This window comes from Adiantum capillus-veneris, chromosome 4 (assembly GCF_014529385.1).
Source record: "Adiantum capillus-veneris isolate H3 chromosome 4, ASM1452938v2, whole genome shotgun sequence".
In the NCBI taxonomy this organism is placed as follows: Eukaryota; Viridiplantae; Streptophyta; class Polypodiopsida; order Polypodiales; family Pteridaceae; genus Adiantum; species Adiantum capillus-veneris.
In genome coordinates this window covers 105,111,553-105,117,770 of record NC_140934.1, presented here as the reverse complement: position 1 = coordinate 105,117,770, position 6,218 = coordinate 105,111,553, and positions in this window count along the sequence as shown.

Genomic DNA, 6,218 nt, shown 5'->3' with positions numbered 1-6,218 from the left:
GCTATGGAAGAGAGGGTGTGATTGATAGCCTTGTGTGTGATTGATAGCTTCTTATTTACACGGTATGACTACATTGTTTTCTTTAATTGAATATACTTCTTCTTTCTATTATATCTACTTGAAGGCGCAGGCCTTGTGATTTTATCACTTGTTTTTTTAAATGCGCAAATTTTTGACTGGTTGGAAGAGGTAGAAGATACTCATTATCAAGACAAGCAAATATATTCACATCCACATTGAACTATGGAAAGGAAACTCATCACCTTATACTAAAGGACACTTGGAAGGGCAAAAAAAAATAGATTTTTGAATTTAGTGCCCATAATTGGCACTACCTAATAGTAGCGGTGCTGAATCTCACAACGCGCACGTGCGCGTGCGCGTGCGCACGCACGCACACACACACACAGACGTCTGCTTGCCAAGATATTGAGGCCAAGTGGTGGCCATAGGGTGACAAGAACGGGACTTAATGAAGGGCTACTTGGGTGGCACAAAAGCTTGTGACAATAGTTGGGTGATTGCTACAGTAAGAGGAGGCACCGTAGGGCGTCGAGCAGACGTCGTTGATGCTCAAGGTCCACGGACCACCATGTTTCCAATCTGTTGTGATGACTGCTACAACAATTTTCAAACTCCCAACCTGTTGTCACCTCCATAGCGGTGCCTAAGGGGTCTATGATGCCCAAGGTGGTGCTACCAGGACCTCCTAGGCTTTACTATTCTACTAAATATGTTCAATGTTTTCATAACGGTATATATTTTCCATGATGAAGAGGTGCCATCACCAAAACAATAGTAGCACATTAGCTCCTTCTTTAGGCTCATGCTGCATATACTTAATGCCATTAGTACATACTTTGTGCCTAAGTTAATTCCATTAGTACATACTTTGTGCCTAAGTTGCCCACCACCACCATCTCTCTCTCTCTCTCTCTCTCTCTCTCCATCCAAACCCTCCTAGATGATGCACTACTATTGTTACAAGTGGTGGTGCATCCATGAACCATTCCAAGTGCATTTTTGATATTGTAATTGTGGCAATAGATAAGTAAGTGCCAGGAAATTAAATGATACCACCTCCCTACTATTGTTGGCCGATGGTGGCAGGATGTGACATTCATCATCAATTGCTGGTGGTAGCACATGACATTCATCCTCAAGTGTAGTAGAAGCTACATACAACAATCCCAAGTGATAATTGAGGCTAGCTCCAAAAAGAATACCAGATATCATGCACTATCTCCCCCTAACCCACATGGATCATCACCTCCTTGGCCTACACCTATTACTTGCCCACCATGCCAACTACCTTTAGCGTCCCCTACCAAATTTCAAAGCCTATATTTCTTTTGAAAGTTTTGCTTTGTGCATGCCACTTTGCAATAGTAGCACAAGATAAAATGAGAATGAGAAGTAGAGAGAGAGAGAGGAGGGGGGGGTGGGGTTATGGTTGTGGTAGGAACATTCCCAAGAGACCTCATAGATCCATTTAGCGAGTCTTAGACTCAAGACCTACTATGAATATGGTCAACCCTTATAGTGACAGAGGAATAGAGGGCCACATGGTAGTATAAACAACGTTTGCATGTTGATTGAGAAAAACTTGTTGATTGAGTCACACAAGTAAAGGATTTTGGCTTGCACTCATGGATACGATGGGCCCATGGCCTCTTATTGAGCTTCTCAAATTGAGGGCTTCTACTCGTAGTGTGCCAATTATGGCAAGTCATTCCGAATTTATGACTGGCCTTGAATCAATGGCGTGTGGGGTAGATAACCACCACCCATGCCCTACTCCAAGCTTGTCATGTGTTTATTGAGGCTCTTTTGGCTTTATTGTCATTTTTAAGTGAAGTTGGAAATGTATAGCCTTTGAAATGAGTTAAATGCTTTGCCAAGTAATATGCATTATTGGCTCATATCATATTCAATGGCTAGGAATCTTCCGGGAGATCCCTTCGCAGCCTACTTACTTGCATTGTCTCACAACCAGCCAAAAGTGCCAACGCAAGAATCGAACCGAGGTCGCTGAGAAAACAATTGACGCCTGGTGATCTAATCAGACTAGCACATTGGCCACGCTGTCCAAGAGGGCATCTCTTTATATTAGCTAAAGGAACATTGTCGCCTCTGCTCCCCCAGCTTCTGCAGCTCGTCGCTTCACCAATGCTAGCGACAATCCTTCGGTTGTGCAGGCATGATCGTCCCTTGCTTTCGCTACGAGCATGTAGTAGGGGGCCAGGGGCCAATTTCATGAAATCGTCGATGCTACACACGCTCTTGAAGGGCATCTCAGTGAGATTCTCATGCTTTTTCTAATTTCCTCCAGCCGGTGCCCCCTACCTACATGCTCGTAAATTTTGGGAAGCAGGTGAATTAATCCTCCCAAAGGTTCGAGGGAAAAAGGAGAGGAGCCGGCACGTGGGGAGGGAGAGAGAGAGATTAAGATGAGTTTTCTCTGCAAGTCACGACCTAGAAGTGCAACGAAGGGGGGGCAGGTGGCGAGGTATGCAAGAGAGGGTCTCTTGCTCGTTCTGCGACACTGTTTTGTAGGGTTCTGCATGTCAATGACCTCCAGGCCATGGGCAATCTTCTTGGACCAATTTGGTGTCCTTGCAAGGATTGGGACGGCGGCTGGTTTCTACTCCTGTGTTGCTTGCCAGCGCCAATCAGTGCATTGATTAGCTGAGCAAAAAAACGGGAGGCTTCATACTGCGTTTCATGAGAAAGAGATAACCATGCTTCCTGCTTCTACTCACGAGAGGTGCACTGCGTTCAAGGGTGAGGAGGTAGCATCTCTCTCTCTCTCTCTCTCTCTCTCTCTCTCTCTACGTGCCCCCTCCAAAAATATCTCTCTTCATCTCCTCCCTTCCCAGGCTCAAAATCCCATCATAAATTCCCAAAATGTCCTTTAATATTCTCAAAACATACAATTTTTTTTGTAGCTTTTCATAAGAGGACCGATTGCCTATCAATACAAGATACTAAATCTAGAAATTGAGTTGGTTATGCAAGCTTATGAGATAAATTGCTTCATTATCTTTAGACAAATTACATGCTAATCGTGGATCTCAATTGTCAAAAAGGAATAAAGATTAGAAAATCTTAAAGAAATCCAACCAAAATAGATACAAGGGTATTTTGGGAACATTTGAAATTGGAGGGGTGCTTTGGGAATTTTCACAAATTAGAATGATATTTTGGTAACAAGAGAGAGAAATATCTACATGATGGCAATCCCTACCTCCTTACACTACACGTGGAAAGATGTTTTTTTTTTTTCTAAGCTTAGTTATGATCCAAACTTCTTCCTTTTCCTTTTCCCAATGGACGTGGAAAGATGTTTTCTTTTTTTTTTGCTTGCACAAAGGGCAAAGGCTATAGAGATCACTTCTCTTTTTGCTAACTAAAATAGAAAAAAGGTTGAGTTGTATTTTTTAAGCATTTTTTGACATGTCAAAAATGTTGATTGGTTGAAATAAGATAGTGGGTACTCATTGAAATGAATTGTGTAAATCTAATGATAGGCATGTCTTGAGTTTTGAAATATGAAATGAACTCTCATATATCAATGAAAAGATTTTGGGTTGCAGAATCCCTTTGGAAGCATGAAACGTTGACAGCCTTACATGTTCAATTCTGCCTTACATGTTGAAATTTGTGTTACCCACCTTTTCATTTTGAGAATTTGGTTCACCCCTTTAAACTTGAGGTAATAGACTAAAGTTGTCATTTTTGTTAGTTAAAACTTTATGGAAGGAATTTATCACTTGCGGCTTTAACCTTTAAATATTTTTTATTTTTATTTTTAAAGATTTTAAAGCTAAGTTTAGAACTTAAAGATGTAGAACTTTTAAAGTAAGGTCTCCTATGATCCAATGAGGACCTAGAGTTTTTGTTTAATTAGAAGGTAAAACTTTGAATTAAAGAAAGTGAAAATGTTACATGGATCCACAAGTAGGAAAATGGTCACCCCGAGACGCTAGAGTCTTAGGACTTAGAACTTTAAAGCTTTTAAAGTGGGATTTACAACTTAGAGATCTAAAGTTTTAAATTTGTAAAAAGGGCTCTAGAGCTTAAAAATTTAGAGTTTTTAAAGTGGGGTGTAGAGCATAGGGATCTAAAAGCTTAAGGTGTAGAGCTTAAGGGTGCTCTTTTAATTCAATTCTATGTGCACGCTTATGTTTTTTTTTTTTTAAAGCTTAGAGATGTAGTGATTTTAAAGTGGGATCTACCCTCAGATCAAGGCTTAAAATTGACGCCTAATTTTTTTGTCAAGGGCTATTTCGCCTATCAAAACAATCTCAAATTTGCCTGTCATTTTTTGTATTTATATCTTTAAGTTAACGTTATATATGGCCAATTATATAAGTTGATTGCATTACACAAAGCATATGAAAGGGGGCTTGAAAAATTGGATGTCAAAAAGAAATTTTTATCATGCCTGGCAGGCCTTGTGATTTTATCACTTGTTAAGCTTAGTTATGATCCAAACTTCTTCCTTTTCCTTTTCCCAAAGCGAGGTATCTTGTAAGACTCCCCTCAATGAGACATGTGTGCCAACCTATTGGCTTAAAGCAAGGTTAGACTTTTTTTTCTTTTTTTTCAGGCAAACTCCACAATTATGAGTGGATGTATCAAATTCTTCCAAAAGAATTTACAAAGCAACCTCAAGCTCGTGTTGAGCCTTGAGGAATCTTGTGATACATTGATAAGCTACTTGGCCCTAAACAAAGGCAAACCACCACCCTTGATCTCATTAGCACATTTTGACCATTACGGTGATAATTTCCCTATTCCACTCGTCTGAGTTCTTCATTTAAACAATGGAAACAATCATTCCCTTGCTTCTTTTTATAATCTCCATGAAGCTAGATGTTGAGAGGACATTATCGAAATACCAGATAGTTCCTCGCTTTCCACACTTGCTTAAAGTAGCAAAATCTAACAATATGTGTATAGATAAGTAGCATCTAGATTTTCATCACCTTCCCTCCTAAGAAAAGATTGTTCTTGAAGAAACCTATCTTCTAGGTCTTTTGAATCCATTTATAGATCTTCCTTGTCATGCCACATCTTTTCAAACAAGTGAGGGAAGTCCTCAATAGCCATTTTGCACCTGGAGCATCTATCTGAACTCATACCTCTGGTTATAATCTTTATGTATGTCAACAAAGCCCCCCATACTACCTTCCATAGATACATCTTTATCAATAGCAACTATTGTGGACACCAGATATTACTTGTTATTGCCACCCATCTTGATTTCAGTCGTGGCTTTCCCCACTGCTTGTTAAGGGGGGACAACCAATCGGATGAAATCATTAGAGTTTGGTAGAAATCCTTGGTTTGTGGCTCGGGGGGTCACTTAATAATTATGTGACTATCACGTGAGTGTAGCAAAGGGATTATTAAATTACTTTTTTTCACACATTTTCACATATAGAAGGGTATTGTAAAATGAAATTGGGAAAAAAATTACAGATTGAACATGAAAAGGGTGTTTTTTTATTTGTCGAAACTCACAAATAAGGAGTTTTATAAATAGTCCTTAAATGCATGCAAAATACACAATTTATACATAGTGACCCCTCCGAGGTTTGCAGTTTAAGGAAATGTCTGCTCTTGGGCCACCGCTAGGCTTTCCTCTCAAACTCGGACCGGCATACATGAAGTACGTAGCTCTTAATCCCTTCTACAGATCTGTTAATTATCATTCCTTCAATCCCACTAAGGTGGAACTAGGTAGTTAACTGGTCTATTCATTTCCAGTTCCTGCTATTGTTGTCCCAAAAATAGGCCATTCTCATCGAAGCCCTTTGTTATTGATCTTTTTGGGAATTTCTCTCCAAAATGAGTTCAATAAGAAGCTTTCTGCTTTAGATAGCCAAGGAGACTAGTGGGTCATGGAGTTTTGAGAATAGCTTGTTATCTCTCCCCACTCCAAAGCCTCTATTGCTCTAGTACACTTTTGCACTAGCTCACCCATTGTGCCACCTAGTCCCAAGGTGGACCACCAAGGGGCAAGTAGTTCCTTGTTCACCTCAAGCTCTTTCAAGTGGCCACCTTGGGGAAATAGTTTTTCCAATTCAATCATTTACTTTGTCATAATAGTCCATGCCGTGTCTTGCTTTGTGATTGAGGTCACAAATTTGGCACACTAGGCCTCTCCATGGATAGCAGGGTGGAGGATCCTAATGCCACCTTGCTCCATT